Genomic DNA, 19,328 nt, shown 5'->3' on the forward strand with positions numbered 1-19,328 from the left:
GGACTACCTTCTTAGTCTCCTACGTGGTCTTGCATTTCTTCTGGCCCTGGTATCATCAGTCTTCACATAGCAACCAGTACATTTTTTTTTCAAAGTAAAGCTACTGGGGCTGGCATTGTGAGGTAGTGGGTAAAGTTGTTGCATGTAATGTAGGTATCTTATACGGGCACTGGTTCATATCTTGGCTGTTCCACTTCTGATCCAGCCCCCTACTAATAGCCTAGGAAAAGCAGAAGAGGATGGCCCAAGTGCTTGGGTCCCTGCCACCCATGTGGGAGACTCAGATGGAGTTTTTGGCTCCTGGCTTCAGCCTGGCCCAGCCCTGGCCGTTGCAGCCACCTGGGGAGTGAACCAGCAGATGGAGGATCTCTGTTTCTGTCTCTCTAAAACTCTAACTTTAAAAATAAATAATTTTTTTTAAACTAAAGGTATCGTACTTCTGCTTGCAATTCTCCATTTGCTTTGCACACCTTTGGAATAAATCGCAAACTCTATTCCATGACCAGCAAGGCTGATCTGAGTTGACTAGCCACAGTTGGCTGCTCTCTGTTCCCTCAGCAGTGTGCTTGTTGTCCCCAAGGGCTTTTCAGGAGCTGTTCCCTTGATCTGGAGTGCTCTTTCCCCAGCATCTCTGTAGGGCTCCCCCCTTCTCATGGTTCAGGACTCAGCTTAAGGGACCTGAGCTTCTCTGAACAACTTTCTAAGAGCAGCCTCCCTCCCCCTCCACATCACTCTCAAGCAGTTCACCCCGCTGTGTGGCCTTCAAGGCACATGGTCCTGAAATTGTCTTCATTGATTTATTTACTTGTTTTGCATCATCCCTCCCCCACTAGATAACTCTAGAACACAGGAACTTTGTCTATCTTGTTCCCCATTATATCTTGTGCCCAAAGAACAGTGCATAAAAGATAACTATTTCTCCAGTGACTGAAAACAGAGATTTTTTTTTCAGCTTTAAAAGAGAGTTGTGTTTGCAAAGCTGTCTTTTAAGTTAGTTGTTTAGAATTCAGAATGCACATTGTTTCAAATAAGCCACAGTATAAATAATAATTAAATATCCAAGTCAGCTTACAACCATCTTCTGGACCCATAGTGGGCTACAATTCTGTATATTGCAACAAGAATACTAGAAAATCAACATGATGAATTATCACTGGGAAAACAGAAAATCAAAAAGAAATATATTAATCTTTTACATTGGTGGAGACCTTTGGGGATGTTCTGAAGGGGACTTCAGAGCATTGTTAAGGCTATAGAGGTCTTTGACCACGGTTTTTTATTGGGTATAAAACTTTACTTAAAAAATGCTCAGTTTTTGGTTCCTCTGGTATCACACACATTACAGGCACCATTGTGGATGCTGACCTGTCATGACTGAGTCACTATTGCTATCAAAAATGTGCAACAAGACAGAACATAGGGAGTTCTGGAGGTATGGGCAGGAGGAAAGGGAATAGATGGGGCATGCACTCTGAAAGACGCCCATGCAAGGAGCAGTGCGTGAGGGGAAGAAGTTGGTGAGGAGAAGAATTCATCTTGCTAGTTACCAGGAAACTTCATCTTCCCACACAGCTTGGTTCCTGTCTGGAAGAGCTCTGAGCCAGCGAAGGGAGGGATGGCCAGTTTGTAAACAATGTGGAACGTTGTGGGGGACTATCTATTTCTATTTTGAGGCTTTGTCCCAAATCTGGTTTGGTATGAGCTTTTATGACTAATCTACCAGTAGGGTGAAATAAATAGCATCATTCTTATCAGGAATACCAAACGACCTCTAGGAGATCTTGAGGAGGCAACGCCAGACCTTCCATTCTGGAGAGAAAGCTATAGTGTGGGAAAACAATTTGAATCAATTATTTTTAATAAGTTGACAGTTAACACAACAAAAATACATATATAGATATATTAAGAGCCAAAGACACAGCACACAGCCTGCAAGTCTTTTCTAGAGAAATGAATCACTGGGATAAAGAGAGCAGCTCATTCTTTACAGTCATATTCTGTATTTCTAGGAAAATAACAACACGGTTTTGATTTCTAAAAATAGGGAAATGAGAATTTTATGCACGTTACAGAACACAAAACATACCACCTGTTGCAGTTACAACTACATGCAAGTCATCCTTGAAACCAAAACCAGATCATACAAATTACTGTTATGAAAAGTTATTCTAATGGAAATATGCCTTAAAAATGACAAGGTCATCAAATTTTTCTTAAAGTATAAATTCCTCTTGCTAAGGAAGTCTTGGTTATAAAGTGGTCACAAAACATAGCCCTGCCCACCAGTACTAGAGCCACAGAACCAAGTACCATCCAAGCATACAATCAAGTAGTTCCAGGGGCAGCCAATGATTCCAACAAAGACTTCCCATGCATCTCAGAGACTACTGTCTGTGGTCACAGGGGTGCCCTGCAGGGCCAGCCTGGTTATCTAGGAAATCTCAATGCAGTCATTGATTTTCCAGAGCATGTTCTTGTGGTTCATCCTCTGAGGGTAGTAGTTTCATTCTAGTTACAGTAAATTCAAGCCTCAAAGAGATGTACCCATAAAATTAATTTATTTAACCCTGTTCTGAGATTCATCTTTAAAAAAAGAATGCATTAGAAAGGATTAAGTAACAGGATCAAAACACATACTTTTGCTTCTTCCAGTTCAAGATCCGTTTTGATATCCTCTCTGCATTTCTTCCTATTCCCACATCAGAAAACTACCAGTCAGTCTTTGCTCTGTAAATACCAGAACTGAGACAGACTGGTCAAACATAGCAAGAGTTTTAGAGAATTAATTCTGGATTTTTATCTTAGCAGTATACTCTCACAATCTTTTAAAGGAGAAAAAATGACTCAGCTGAATCATATTTTGACTTCTAAAAAAATCACCTCATGATTCCATGAAAAGAAAGCAAAATCATATGAACAGGAATGGTTTTCATCTCACAAAATTATAAGAAAGGTTAATTTTTACATGAAAAGCACATCCACATAAAAATAGATCTGTAGAACAATGCATTATTGACAGTTATGTGGGAAGATAAACGCACTCATGTGAATGTTCTTTCTCTAGCAAATTATTAAATATATGGACAATGTTCTACATTGAAAACAATTAAAGAAACCAAATATTAATTAAAGAGTGAAGCATCACAGTTAATTGTTCACTAAAAGAAATATGCAAACATCTTTTCAATGTTCATTGATACACACTGTTATTAAATTTAAAAGCAAACATTTATGCTTTGCTATTGGCTATTGCCTGACAAGGAAGTACAGGGAGCTAAGTGTTAAAGGTGGATTCTGCTCATACTTCTGTTAATTACTGATGGCCTACAGAAGATCTCAAGCTTTGATTACTGATATTGGCACTTGTAAATGCTAGCTAAGTCTGAGATACTGCTACAAAAAATCCAAAATGTGTGAAAACATATCTAAGTAAATACATGTGTTTTACTTATGATCATTAATTCAATCAGTCAGATCTTCTAATTACTTTTGTTAATTTCTCATTCCTGCCAGGAAATTTACTGGCTTGATGGAAAGGACTGTGACATACATTGACAACAGCATCTGGTCAGAAATGAGGATATCAATAAACTCTACCTGGTGTCTCCACAGCCTGTGCCAGTGCTGTAAACAGCGACAATGCCAAAACATTTATCTCAGTGCAATATCTGGAGAACATGTCTGCCTTCCATTTAGAGAAAGGATAAACCTGCTTCAACACACATGGTGGTCAAAAATGCTTATTCAATGAATGGTACAGAGAGAATAACTTGACAATAACCTGGAAACATCTGCCAACATTTAAAATAGAATAACATCATAAATGACTATGAGGAATACCTTTCCTGTACAATGTACTGTTAGTTCATACCCTATTTAGAATATTTAGTGTAACTAAACAAATACCACTATTTTAAGTAAAGTGGCTTTCTAACATTCCTGATCCAAGGTAGCACAGGCAGTAAATTCATAAATAAGAAATATATCAGAATTAAATTCATGTATACAAACTTGAGTAAGCCTGAAAACTTTTAGACTGTAATTCTTCAGAGATTATCATTTTAAATTGCTAACAAATGAATGCGCATATTTTTTAAAGCTTCTCCCAGATATCTTACTAAATGTTGTATTATGCTGTACTTGTATTTCAGAATTATTTCAATGGAGATTTGATCTATGAATAAAGGCAAAACACTGTTCTTTTTCTCTGGTCCCCTTTGGGGGAATGTAACAATATGTGGGTCTCTCATTTCTGATATACAAATCTGTGACTCTACTAATTCTGATAAAAAAAAATAGTGCTTCTACTACAAGTGCGAAAGTACACCAAGCAAAGCAACTCCAGTGCAGTAACATTAAGTTTGGCAATTAGCAACTGCAGGACAAAGTTCCCATCCTTGAAGCAATGATTCTCACTTCCTTTTCCAACATCACATCCCTGGCCCCAGGTATTCTGAAGGTTTTTTTTTTTTTTTATCTTTGTAACAATGTTTTTGCTTGACCCCACAGCTAAGTCTCCCAGGTAGCAGGAATGTTTCAATTTCATCTGTGTTGGTTCCTCCCTTCTCCATCCCAGTCCAAGAGATCACTGCCATCGCTCCAAGTGCTCCTCGGACGGCCACCCCCGGACCGGTTCACTTCTGAAGCCTTCGTGGTGGCATAATGCCAGCACCAGTCATTGCAGCCTATTTTGTCACAGAGCCGTCAACACTATGGACTCAGCCCAGGCACCACCGGCATCCCTGCACAAGCTCATCTGCTGAGCACAGACAACACAGGTTTGGAGGGAACCTCTGCCGGTTTTCTAACGCCTGCTCTCTCCCTGGCCCCTCAGAACTTGGCGGTGAGACTGCTCTATTGTAAAGGCTCCCAGAGAAAGACAATCACACTCCCTTGCTAACTCGCGCCAACGTTCAGAAAAGTCTTACTCTGTTCCTAAATGCCTCGTGTTGCCTTTCCAACACTTGTTTTTCTCCAGCCTGCCTTTCCACACGCAGGGGTCCACAGAGCAAGCATCCTAGTGTTTACGAACACTTAGAGACCCCACAGTTGACGTGCCTGCGATCTACTGAGACAGCATGCAAGGTGCACACAGGCAGCACCGGAACTGAATTTCCAGTCTTCTCCAACTAACGTCTCCGTCGCTCAGGGAGGAGCAACGGTAACTGCGGCGAAGAGTAGCCTTCCCGGCCAATCTCTGGAAAGCCAAAGCCTTCCTGAGTCTGCCTGGGGGTTTTAGCGGGGGAGGGTCTGATTTTTATAAATTAATAAAGCAGCAGTGGTGGCTTCTTTATCAAAAAAACGAGCCCTTGTTTGGCTCCGGCAAGTTTTAGCCTGGAGTAAAATTACATCCAAGTTACAAGCACTGAAATGGGGCTGTCAGTGGAAATGCGGACCCGACCTTCGGGAGAGCGGCGAATTGCAGCCTCCGCGACTCTATTACTGCTCTCTAAGGCGTAGCACCGTGAAGTCCATGGCCACTTCCCCTCTGATTAATCAACGTGTAAAGAATCTGAGGCGAGGAGGGAGAGAGGGAGAGGGCGAGCGAGCGCGAGCACACTCAACACCAGCCTCCCAGCGTCTGTTCTTCCTGCTACTCCTTAAAGGTGATTCCAAGCGCACCTGCAAATTATACGGGGTGGCGTGGCTTTTTTAAATACTGACGACAAATGACCTTTGGAAAACACAGACTTGTGAAAGTCAAACCATTTGGAAAGACACCCGGCAATTTAGGAATTCAAACTCCTTGGAAACCCAGTGGGGAGGTGGAAAATGCGCCCAGACTAGAACGGCGGAGGGGAAATCAATAACAAAAACAGGTTTTTTGTTTTTTTAAAGCCCACACAGTGGAGATCATTAGCCGAGGCTGCAACAAATGCGCCCTGTTCCCGCAGCCTCCCCGATCTCCCCCTCGCCTTCCTTCTCTGCCCCAGCTGCAGCACCACTTCTCAGAGCCGCATCTTGGCGAGCGGGGGCTGGCGAGCGCGGGGAAGCTGTGCCCCGCGCCGCCCTGCTACTCACCCGAGCTGCTCGGCACTAGCGACGGCAGCGGCCGCGGGCTGGCCGCGAGCCGGGATCCGCGAGGGCTGGCGGGCTCCGGCCCCCGAGGACGCGGACATGTGGCTGGATGCTCAGCCGTTACCTCTGGGCATCTTTCTGGGCGCCCCCAGCGAACGCGAGCGGCGAGGCGAGGCGAGGGCGAGCGCGCCAAGGATGGGCGGGAGAGGCGCCGCGCGAGCCTGGCCGCGCCGCGCCGCGCTGCGCTGCGCCGAGCGCCGGGCTCTCCCCGCGAGCTCCCGGGGCCCGCGCGCGCGCCCTCCACCCCCGCCCCGCCCCCTGCGCGCCGCGCGCCCCCACCCCCCGCCGCGCGCCCTCGCACGCGCCCGGCCCCACGCGGCGCGCGCCAGCCCTGGCGGCGGCGGCGCGTCCTCCCCCGAGCGCCGTCTCCACGGCAGCTGGCGGCGCTCTCCATTGTTCCGCGGCTGCTCCCCGCCGTGGGCGGCCGGGCGGGTGGGAAGTGTCGGCTTGTTGCCTGGGAGGGCTTACCACTCGGTCGGACCCTAACTGCTGGGAGCGACGTGGGGTGCGCGCGGCGCGCGGGGGCTGCAGGGCGCCTTGCACGGCGCGCTGCGGGTGCGCGGGGGCCTCCTCCTCCGGCTCTCGCTGCCGCTTGGCGCCCGTGGCATGCTCCGTTACTATGGATATCTCGCTGCTCCGACGCCCCCTGCTCGCGTTCCGAGAGGCCGCCCGCTGGGGCGGTAGCAGCCCAGGTGGCTCCGCAGGCGCCCAGGTGATGGGCTCGGCGGCTCTCACTGCTGTCTCCCTCACTGGGGAGAGGGGGAGGAGGAGAAGGCAGGTCCTTATCTACCGCAGAGGCCACGTTGGGTTCCCCCCTCTACCTTAGCTGCCTGGTGTTTAGGACGCAGTGGAAGCCAGAGCAGTGCTGAGCTTGTATGGGCCAGGGCTCCTATCCTGGGAGACTTGCATTCGTTCTAGCTGTTCCCAAAGGGGTTTGATCTGCCTCCTGTAGACTTGGAGGGCCACGGATGAGATTTCAACTAAGATTTAGATAAGGTTCACATATCTCCCATTCGTGCCCACCACAGTCACTTTGGCAAAGTTTTTTTTATTTTTTTTCAAAATTATGCCAATTAAATTAAGTACGCCTGACTTTAAGTATCAAGGCTTTTCTCCACCCCTCCCCCTCCTTTTTCCCCCCAACCTCAATGTTTCCATTTTGGGACTTACATAGCCTATCTGGCTGGCCATAGCTTCAGTTTCTTAGGGTCTCAGCTCCATCCAAAAGTGTAAGCTGCTCACTTAGTCTCCAGTAAGAACTAGAGATTCCTACAGAGAATAACCAACGTTCTAAAGCAAGGTAATACGCAAAGGGTTTGTAATGAAGGTACTTAAGTAAGTATATAAGATTAAGGTGAGCTTCAAACTTTACTAAGAATCACCCTAATTGTCCAGGGTACACTGAGTTTAAGAGTATTCATGTATTTTCCTTAAACCAAAACACACAACTATTTTTGATTAATGACAAATTAACGGTAGGTCAAATTTGTATAGAGGTAACATTTAATACCTAATGATTTGCCAGGTGCCTGTGCCTTATCTCATTTAACTCGCACAACTCTGTGAAGTAGGTTTCATCATTACCCTCACTTTGCTGATGAAAAAGCTTAGAAAGAATGCAACTAGTAAGTAGTTTGGGGACATTTTCTTCCTTAAACAATAAGTTCTAAATGTCCACTGTTTTGACTGCCCTCATGTCACTGTCTGCTTTTGTAATGTTCAGGCTCATAGGATAACTGAAGCCGCTCTGCTATCAAGTGGCAGAGCCAGCACCATCAGTCTCTGCAGTATGAACATTTAACCATGTTCACATGGGGCAACTAGTTCCCACTTACACAATGAAGTCATAAAGCCTTTTATTGTACATCTGGCATTTATAGAAAGAGAAACAGATTGAACACCACCCGCCTTCTTGACTGACCTACTCTTTAATGAACACGACCTGATACTTCGACAGGGACATGTCTGGATATCTCTATTCTTGAGATTAGCAAACTTTCAATGGGTTTGGAAGTCAGTCCATTTCTCATCCTGCAACATGTAATATAGGGTAAAAACATGTGTTTCTTTGATTTCTTCAGCTGTGGAAATGAAGAATTTGATTTGCCAGGGCATCACTCTCTTGTGGATATTATTCTCTGGAAACCATATTGGGCATTTTCAAAGCAATGTTGTTTGTAAACAATGGACTACAAACTGTTTGGAAAGAAGGTTTTCTATCACTTTTCCATTGTTTCAGGTCCTCTGCATTCTAGAGTCATTAAAGATCTACAGGCCAATTTGTGCCTGAACTGTCTCTAGAGAATGTTGGAGAATTCTCTGTACAAAGAGAGCAGAGATGTAGGCCGCTGTCCATGGTGGCTAGCTTGGAGGCTGCTGTCCATGGTGGCTAGCTTGGAGGTTGCTGTTCATGGTAGCTAGCTTTTGTACAAAGGAGCAGAGATGGAGGCCGCTGTCCATGGTGGCTAGCTTGGAGGTTGCTGTCCATGGTGGCTAGCACAAGGCCCCATTCAGCACAATCAGGTCACACACAAAGTACAAAAGTCCTGGACATTGACTTCAACATGGCCCTAAAAAAATTTTGGTGATACCTTCCAGGTGTGCATGTTAAAAACACAAATCAAGGTCGTAATAATTCACAGAAGAATGACAGTGTTTGGCATTACTTAAGTAACCGAATAACTTCTACTGATTGTCGAAATTTTAGATATTTTTATGTTCTAGAACAACATTAAGGATATAGCAGATCATCTTCTAAAACCATTTCACATTCTAGAAAAGGAAATTGATGCATAGGGAGGCTGTTACTTGCCTGTAATTGAAGCTTGCTTTCATTGGAGGCAGGAGCAAAACCCTGAATCCTTGTTACTTGTTGAGGTATTTGCCATGGTGCTGTGGTACTTCAGGATATTCAGTGTCAGAATTATTTTTACCTTGTCATTTTATTTTTTGCTAAAAAATCAGCTAAGTTCCAATTTATGCCACTTGACATACTGATATTACAAAGTCTCATGTTCCTTTACTTGTAGTGTATCTACAGCTTATTTTTAATACTTTGGTTACTTAAGTAATGCATTGTTCCTTGCAAAATGAGACAATTTAGAAAAATCTCCTATGGTACTAGTTTCCAACCTCTGCCTAAGGAGCAAAGTATTCATTCCATTCCAGGTCATCAAGAACACAACCATATCAACCAAAATTATAATTTAAGACAATTTAACATTTGAGGCTCTCCAGTTTCTCATATTCTTCCTTTATTAAGGATTATACAGGCTGGCGCCATGGCTCACTTGGTTAATCCTCTGTCTGTGGCACCAGCATCTCATATGGGTGCCAGGTTCTAGTCTTCCAGTCCAGCTCTCTGCTGTGGCCCAGGAGTGCAGTGGAGGATGGCTCAAGTGCTTGGGCCCCTGCACCCGCATGGGAGACCAGGAGGAAGCACCTGGCTCCTGGCTTTGGATCAGTGCAGCGCCGGCTGTGGTGGCCATTTGGGGGGTGAACCAATGGAAGGAAGACCTTTCTCTCTGTCTCTCTCTCACTGTCTAACTCTATCTGTCAAATAAATAAATAAAACAAGAAATGTGTCAAATATTTTAGTCTTACAAATCTGAGGATGGTAGTAACTTTTCTAGGAGTTGTGTAAAACACTGATATAAGATCTTCTGTACAGATTTAGAGGAACAGAATTTAAATAATTTATTCACTTGTTTGGTGGTAGTATAATACAATAGTTAAGCTCCTTACTTCGGAATTATACCTTGTCAGTTCAAGTCTTGGGTATACCACTTAATAGTTTTGTGATCATGAATAAATCACTAAACTTTTTTTTACCCTCACCATTCCAATTTGTACAATGGATTGATAAAATAGAAGCTATTTCACAGTTGTGGTTAGGAGGGAAATGAGGTTACACAGATGTGGTGGTCTCCTTGTTATGCCAACTTGTCTGGTTTGAAGTCACAGTTATTCAGTAAGACACTAATCTAGGTATTGCTATGACGGTATTTTGTAGATGTGATTAAAGTCCATAATCAGTTGACAAACTACAGCAGATTATTCTATCTTGTTTGATAAAATCAACTAAAAGACCTGAAGAGCAGAACTGAGGCTTCCCTGAAGAAGAAATTTCACCTGGGGACAGCAGTTTCAGGCCACTCCCAAGAGTAACCAGGCTGCGCTTCCTGATGGCCTGCTCTACAGATTTCAGACTTGTCTTGTTAGTCCTCAAGCACATAAGACAAGTCCTTGCAATAACTCTCTTGGTGTATGTCCCCCCCTGGCTCTGCTTCTTTAACTGACCTCTAACTGATACCCATATAAACCATTACCTATAGTATCTGGCACATAATAGCTACTCTAAAAATGTTAGCTAAGTTAAAAAAAAACCTTACTCAAGATCTCTCACATTCACAGAACTGAGGTATACACTGATAAAAAAAATCTGAGAATTCACCAATAGAAAAGAAAAAGATACCTATTATTTTCAATGATAGTGATCCCAACCAGGAAGGGATTTAATATTTTAGCAAAATTTCCAGGAAAACAAGGGAAAGCTGCCAACAGGGTCAATTATTCCATCCAGAGCTGTTCAGGGGAATTGTGCAATCCTAGTTAGAGGACAGTTTCCTGGATTAGGCAGATAATGAACAACAATAGACTCATGAATTTAACACCAGAAACTAGGTAGATCAGTTTTCATGGATCAACCACGGAATTCCTTTATGTAATACAAATTCATTTGTGACTTGGTCTGAAGCCAACTAAAATTATATATTTGAGGGAACTGCCTAGAGATTCTTGGAGAAAGGAACTACCTGTATTTAAGAGTATTAAAGTAAAATATCTTTCTTATTTCAATGTTAGCTTATCCTAGTATTATACATTATCATACCTTAGGTTTTTCAGTTTGTTTTTAGAATTTTTAAACAGGGGAAAATACTTTAAAATATTTAAAAGCAGTTGTGATACAAACCTACTTATATAGAAGCTGCCTCTGTCCTTGAGAATTATAATGCCAAACTTAGAAAACTTAAGGTTAGAAAATTAGGTAAACAAGTACCAGGAAATCTAAGATACAAATAAGAATTAAAGGTAATGAGCTGAGAGAGAAAGCAGGTAAAACTTTTGGCTTTATATTAAAGCCCTGGTAACTTAAGAGTCCATCTTACAAATGTACATGCACACACACACACACACACACAGAGTATTCACTACAGAGAGCTGTCCCATAATACCTTATATCACATTAGTGATTTTTAAAAAGTTAATGATATTAAAGTACTTTTCCTTGTAATGGAAAGCCTATGATGTCGCACGTTCAGTTAGTTTCTGAGGAATAGGTAATTAACTGATGAATTCTAACATGGAACTCTTTCTCTGGCTAAGTTCAATTCTTTTTTAAAAAGATTTATTTATTTGAAAGGTAGAGCTACAGAGAGGTAGACACAGAGGCAGAGAAAGAAAAAGAGAGGTCTTCCATCTGCTGGTTCACTCCCTAAATGGCCACAACAGCAGGAGCTGCAACCATCTGAAGTGAAGAGCCAGGAGCTTCTTCTGGGCACAGGGGCCCAAAGACTTGGGCCATCTTCTACTGCTTCACCAGGCCACAGCAGGGAGCTGGATCAGAAGTGGAGCAGCTGGGTCTCGAACTGGTGCCCATATGGGATGCTGGTACTGCAGGCGGTGGCTTTACCCATTATGCCACAGCACTGGCCCCTAAATTTATTCTTATGGATTTCAACTAATGTGTCACTCCAGGAAAATTCATATATTCCTCTTGTCCTGCATTGGTCTGGGCCATACACTTTTGCTGTCACAGAAACTTTACTTCTCCTGATATTGAATGTATCATGTTTAGTAATCACCCTTTAGTTATAAATCTCCCCAGTAGGTAGTATGGAGCCAAGGACTTTGACTATCTGATCCTCTATTTATATTCATCTTCTAACCCCAAATAGGCATTAGGTAAGTATTTATTGAAGAAGTGAAAGCAAGTGTGGAAGAAGTTAAATTTTAGTTGCTCTCCAAGGAGGAAAACAGAAAGAAGATAGAATATAACTCTTGTGCTCAGGAGAAAGGTGGAAGCAAGAGATACAAATTTTCTATCGGTTGTCTCCCTGGAGCTCATAGGCCTGAGACAAATATCATCAGCTAGGCTCCATATAGAATCATGTAAGAGAAGGTGTGAGGTCAGAATCCGGACAGTGCCCACACCGGGGTGAAACATGGCCCAAAGGGCAAGGATAGAAGTTTCAGAAAACTTTACCTCCAAATCAATATTTTTCTGCCATGTGTATAAATTTCTGATAGAAAGATATTTCAAAACTAATCTATTATAGAGTTAGGGACACAATAAATATGGACTATAATAATATTGTAGAGTTTTTACCTTCCAATATATATACAGTAGGGCTTTTAATTTTGAAAAAAAAAAGCACTACTTGTTGAAACAGTGAATGAGAAATGAGAGATGGAGAGAGAAAGAGAAAGACAAACTGTGGGATGAGGAAGCAACAGGATCAATGCATTCCAAGACACAGAAGCATCATGGTTCTTCATTGTTCTCAGGGCCTGCTTGTCATTACTGAGACAAATAAGGTGCAGACTAACTCACAGCATACATAGATTTTATTATTTTTATTGTCTATCAGAATAGTTTTTGCTGTGGAAAAATCCCTTTGTTTGGATGGCAAATTTGAAACAACTTACATACTGTCTTTTAACCATGGGCATATTTACAACTCTGACTACCAAGCCAACACAATGCAAAGTGAGCAGAAGGGACTTGTGCTTTTTTCCTGAAGGCAAGCAGGCTTGGGATCCGGGGGGAATGAATGCAAACACTGAGACCCATCTGCCAGAAATGTTCTGCCCCAGTCTTCTGAATTGAGACCTAGGGACTTCTTTTGGATGTTAACTACGTTCAGAGCCTGAGCTACGTAGAGCTCCACTGAGCCACAGCTAAGACTTTAGCTTGCAGCCTTTGCTTACAACTGGCCCCTGAGAGTCAGTTTCAGCTGCACAGTGCGGGTGGTAAGTACATCATTCTTCTAACAACATCTTTAACCAACAGAGCAGCTGTGCTCAACACTCACAGGGTTAGCCATGAGAGGAGAAGGCTCCAGTAATCTGATCTGAAAGTGTGTTTCCCTAAGTAGCTGTACAACCCAAATATCCCAGGATGGCCTTCTTTAAATAACTGAGGTTATAGATCTGAGTTTTGATTCAGGAAAACACAATTTAAAGCATCCTGGAGACTCATGCCTGGAGTCTTCAAGGAGGTAGCATAATGTATAGAAAAGTTCAAGTCCAGCTCTATCATTTACTGGTGATAGATCTTTAGCAAGTTGCTTAACCTTACTATACTCAGTTTGGGCATCTATAAAATAGGAGTAATTGATCTTTAAAGATATTGTTTAAGCATTACATGAGTGCACTCCAATGAAAATCTGGTGCAATGCTTAGAGCACAATAATTACTCACCCAGAGAATTAAGTTCACTCTAGTATTGATTCATAAACCTTTAGAACCAAGAGACTACTCCAACTGAACAACAGAACTAAATAGAAAAAATCATTCCTGCATTATATTTGAGGGTGCTTATCAGCTGTGTAAGCCAGGAGGAGCCCCAGGCACCTGGGAGCAGACGGAAACTGTTTATATTTTAGACTCACAAGAAAAGAGTTTTAATTTTTCTCTCCATAGGATTTTGAGGGAGGAAACGATAGTCTATCATTTGGTGGTGATTATGTACATCATTATGATAATTCTCCAGGAATGCACATTAAGGATGTGGAAATATTCTAGAAGGACAAAGGGAAAAAGAATTATATAACAAATGTTAAAAAATAACTTGGGGCTGGAATATTTGAGTCATAAGATAGGAAAGTATCATTGATTTTTCTTGCTTAACACTCAGTTCCAGATCTTCTGTTACCAATAGTCTGATTTTTCATTGAGGACCGATCTCCATAACTCTTAGCCATAAAATCCTAGATAATTGAGGAAGAGTTGACTGTGGAGTGAACTCAGGATCCCCTGGGCCAATCAAAGCATCCCACTCACAACCAGAGTGATTCATCTGGGATGGAGGTTAGGGTTAAGGGTAAAGACCAGGACACTACTGGAACTACTAGGAAAGAGGAACACTGCTTTCATTGGGATTTCTGAGTGTATGAGCCTAGCATTGCTAGGATGCTGAGATTAATACTTGGAGTTGCAAAGGGCCATCCTGTGGAGAGGGTCTTCCTCAAAGTGAGTCCAAGCAGAGGAGAGCAAAGCAGAGGGTATGTGGAGTGAGGGATTGTGGGATTCCAGTGATGGCCTTTGAGGCTCTGCAACTTTTGGACTTTTATTCTTAATGTGATCAATAAGTTTTGTATTTTGCCTCAGCCATTTTGAGTTGGTTTCTGGTCCTTGTAACTGAAACTGTTTTAACTTACTCAGAAGTAAACCCATCTGATGTTTGGTCACCACAACCTCTAATGAAAGAGTCACTGTACCAAGGCTGAGATGCGTCCTATGGTAGAGAACCCATTACCAACTGAAGAAGTCTACCCCATCACTGGGGCTTCTATTACTACAAAATTGTTTTTTATACAAAGAGAACATTTCTGAAAATTTTGTGTGGCTACCATTTATTTTGTACCCACTAGAGGCCAAGTATTATGGAGGCTAATGCGTACAAAGTTTATTTCATTTAATTCTCAAAATAACCTAACATTAGGGAACATCTTTCTTGTGTACTGCTGGCTTTCAGGGTCTTTACGTGTATTACTTCAACAATCCACTGAGGTCATTATTATTATTTTATAATTTTTTTTTGGCAGATGAAGAAAACATGGAGGCTCTGAGAAGCTAAGTAATTTTCTAAGGTTAAACAGCAGTAGAACTAAATCTAGGATGTATGACTCTGAGATACATGATTTCTTCATTGTACTCTGCCATCTCCTTCAAGTAATCAGCAGTTTTAGCAGTGCCCTCTTATCTGAGGAGATACATTCCAAGACCCTTCATGAGTGACTGAAACTACAGATGGCACTGAACCCTATAAATACTCTATTTTTCCCTACATACACATACTTAAAATAAAGTTTAATGTAAAAATTAGGTACAGTAAGACACTACTAATAAATAATAACAAAGCAGAATAATTATAACAACAGACTGTAATAAAAGTTATTTAAAACTTATGAGTTGTTTATTTCTGGGATTTTTCATTTAATATTTTCAGACTGTGGTTGACCATAGGTAATAAACCATGGAAAGCAAATCTGCTGATAAGGGGGAACTAATGCATAAGTTATTTTCTAGTTTAAAATATATATACACACACAATAGTTCAAGTAATCCTTGAAGCAGCCACCCAGAAGGTTGATACTACTAAGATAGCTTCTGTTTTATAGATGAGGAAGCGAAAGCTCAGGAGATTCCCTGACTTGCTCAAGGTCACACAGTTTGGAAGCTGAATGTTGAACTAGGACTGGAACAACAAATTCCTACCTTCAAGCATTGTGTGTTTTCATCATGACCCTACTGCTGCTACACTGGGCAAGCTGTTCTGAAGCTGGGCTCTGTTGGAACAGTGATGATAACAGCTTTCCCCTAAGGTGTTCTTTCCCTGGAAGTGAGGCTCCCAGCCTGATGGTTGTGGCAGTGTCTCTTTCAATCTCATTGGCTCACAAGAGAAGGATCCCAAGGACAAAAGGAACATAGATGTCTGGAGTTTCTGACTGGGGGCCGAGGGGTAGGGGTTGAGCCTCAAGAACTGCTAACCCAATTCCCTTCTACTGAACGTTAGGGTGGAATCCATAGTGCAGTGCCATGAAAATTCACTCAATCTTCCAGTGTTACATGGTGTCAGGATCTAGGATAGCATGAGCTGCTAGGGCAGAAATGACTCTCTGGGTAGAAATAACATGGGAAGCCACATCAACTCTTTCAGGACATTAAGTTATCCTTGAGTACATAACTGCTTTGCTCTAAAAGGGTTCCTAGTGGGTACGGAGGGTGGGAAGGTCTACTTTGCCTTTTCTCTCAGCTGCTTTCTCCAGTTACAATGTAGACCAAGAAGCAGTTTAATAATTGCTTCATTGCTCTTATAATATAAAAAGTGCCCCTTGAAGATCTGCTCTATTGAAAGGTGTGTAATCAAATCTACCTCTAAGGTGTGAGGGGCTGGGGACAGCAGGCTGGGACCTGCAGGATTGATAAGTGACCCAAGGCACCAGGACATCCTTGGATTTGAGGTTTGAGTCAATGTAACAGAAACTTCTATGTTTCTGGGGAGCTGGGATTGAAGGGAATGGATAATGCTGGAAACTCCAGGGCAGGAGTCTCTCCAGTTTAGAAGAGAGGGTCCACTATTCTGATCTTGGGAGGAGTCACTGTCTCTGCTTTGTCAAGTCTTTTACAAAGAGATTCATTTAAAGAGCAGGAATGGTTCCTTAAGACTGGATCCCCCTATTATTCTGAATGCAGGATCATGTCAGTGGAAGGAGCTGGGAACAATTTTCTTCCCTGGGGACTAAAACAAAACTATCAGAGCTTTGCTTTGTTTAAAATCTGGGTCTACTTAGTATATGCCCAATAGAATTGCTAGAGCCTTGTATTATATAATGCTAATTATATAGAGCAATAATGCTTTATATATTATATATTTAAATTATATATTATATAAAAAGTTTTTGAAGCACTTACATATCTCTTGCTCTCTAAGAATTTCTTTTAGCTTTGTTGAGGTATAATTGACAAATAAAACTTGTATATATTCAAATATACGACATGATGTTTTGATATGAATTGTGACATTATTTCCACAATCAAGTTAATTAATATATCAATTACCTCAGAGTTACTTTGAAGGTGTGTGTGTGTGGGGGGGGATGAGAATACTTAAGATTAACTCTCAGTGTATTTCAAGTATTCAATATGTGATTATTAACTATAGCCACCATGCTGTATAATTACACCCTCACAATGTACTCATAACTGCATATTCATACCATTTGGCTAACATCTCTCCATTCATCATTGATCAATACTGGACATGCAACCAGTGTTATCTCACAGGGCCTGGATCTTAGGATGGCCCTGTGTTTGGGTCAATGTTCTGTACTGCTAGTTCTATAATTATAAATACTTTTAACTTTGAATCTATGTTTCCTACATGAAGTCTAATGGAACTACTGAGCATGTACTGGGATGAGTTTTGGTTGCCAGCTTCCTTCCTTGTGCTGCCCAGGGTCCTGCACGACCTCCCTTTTCTGGCTCACCCAACAGCCACTGCTACCCTTTGCCTGGGCAGCAATCAAGTAGCACTAGGTGCAGTGAAGAGGCCAGCCTGTGGTCAGTTCTTGCCCTTCCTCCTCCCCTAGTGTTTAGGGGATCTTGGCATGTAGAGTCACCCCTCCCCCAACAAGGCTTCTTAGAGTAGGCAAGGCAGCAGCTATCCTTGCCTCTAACATCAACATCATGGTTTGTTTGATGGGCAACATGAGGGAAGTGGGGGGTGATTTGGCAAGGGCCTCTCATGCCCCACTGACCTAAGTACCAAGCACATCTGGCCTAGAGATTACAGCACTCATCTGCTATAGGGTCCGGTGGAGAGTCTGGGAAGGGAAGACGATTTCCCTGCATTGGACAAGGCCTCCCATTTCCATTGTACACTGGTCCTTGCAAACTACAGAGCCAGTCCTGTGTCACCATTCATTGTGATATCCATGCAAGCCAGATAGGACAAGGTGCTGCTAGTATTATGTCTACTTCTGCTATTTCAGCTGCTCGGGAAGGCTGCCATGAGTGCTTCTGTGACTTGCACTGAGGTGAGTGCTTAATATGTCATATTGACAACAAATATACAAGGTAGAGCTCATACATGGGAGTGGTTCCCTAACTTGCCTGAGTTTCAGTTCCTTCCCTCATCTATAAAACTAGTATAATAATAGTTACTTCACAAAGATAGTTAGAATTAAATAAGATAGTATATGTATTAAGAGATGGAGATAATTTTATCAACTTGCATTTTTCTAGCACAATATTTGTTTTATTTTATTTTATTTTATTTTTGACAGGCAGAGTGGATAGTGAAAGAGAGAGAGACAGAGAGAAAGGTCTTCCTTTACCGTTGGTTCACCCTCCAATGGCCACCACGGCTGGCGCGCTGCAGCTGGTGCACCGCGCTGATCCGAAGGCAGGAGCCAGGTGCTTCTCCTGGTCTCCCATGCGGGTGCAGGGCCCAAGGACTTGGGCCATCCTCCACTGCCTTCCCAGGCCACAGCAGAGAGCTGGCCTGGAAGAGGGGCAACCAGGAAAGAATCTGGCGCCCCGACTGGGACTAGAACCCGGTGTGCCGGCGCTGCTAGGTGGGGGATTAGCCTATTGAGCCGTGGTGCTAGCAGTATTTGTTTTAGATAAATGCTTTGATAAGCTACTTAAGGAGAAAGGTAAGGCCCAATTGACATATTCAAGAGAGTTGCTTAGGGGCCAGTGTTGTGGCATAGTGGGTAAAGTTGCTGCCTGCAATGCCAGCATCCCATATGGGTGCTGGTTTGTGTCTCAGCTGCTCTACTTCTGATCAAGCTCCCCGCTAATAGTATGGGAAAGCAGCAGAAGATGGTCCAAGTTCTTGGGCCCCTGCACCCATGTGAGAGACCCAGAAGAAGCTCCTGGCTTTGGACCAACCCAGTTCTGGTCATTGTGAACATTTGAGGAGTGAACCAGTAGGATGGAATACCTCACTCTCTCTCTCTGTGTCTCTGTTTCTGTCTTCCTCTCCCTGTAACTCTGCCTTTTAAATAAATAAACAAATCTTAAAAAATAAATAAAAGAGCATTGTTTAACTTTTGCACTGATGACAAGGAATGGAGTTTGCGCTGTTCCCAAGAGGAAGGTGGTAAAGAAAAAGAAGTCAGCGAGGGCAAAGATGCTGTGGGAGTAGAGAACACTGTGACAATTCTCCTTTGGTGAATGGAGACAGTGAATGGGGCTGTAAACACACACCCCCACCTGCCCACCTTCATGAAATCTTCAGTAAAGACCAAATACCTGACTAATGCTTTTGTGTATGATTGGACTAAGGGAGGAGGGAGGTCAGTGTCTCAAAGAAGTATTGAGATTCACATTCATGTTGGCACAAATGAAAACAGACAGCATGTGCCAGAAGATGAGTATAGGGCTGATGCTGAGTTATACCATTATTCACTTGATGGTTTTCTCCTGAGTGATCTCTCCTCTTGTTTGAGTCATGCATT

The 19,328-nt window shown here is 42.6% G+C and overlaps 1 protein-coding gene across 28 annotated transcripts in view; it reads right to left on the reverse strand.

The window, feature by feature from the left end:
* The window catches only part of ANKS1B (ankyrin repeat and sterile alpha motif domain containing 1B), a 1,216,905-nt gene that overhangs the window by 150,475 nt on the left and 1,047,102 nt on the right, over window positions 1–19,328 (reverse strand). The window contains exon 1 of one of the 28 annotated variants that reach the window (XM_070052748.1): window positions 6,547–6,570. The exons of 26 other annotated variants lie outside the window; for them this stretch is intronic. The gene's annotated coding sequence lies outside the window, so the exon portion shown is untranslated. Of the gene's footprint in view, window positions 1–6,021; window positions 6,045–6,546; window positions 6,571–19,328 lie in introns of those variants that run through there. One more of the 28 variants, XM_051846561.2, reaches the window with a different exon arrangement.

Source organism: Oryctolagus cuniculus, chromosome 11, assembly GCF_964237555.1.
Source record: "Oryctolagus cuniculus chromosome 11, mOryCun1.1, whole genome shotgun sequence".
NCBI classification, from domain to species: domain Eukaryota; kingdom Metazoa; phylum Chordata; class Mammalia; order Lagomorpha; family Leporidae; genus Oryctolagus; species Oryctolagus cuniculus.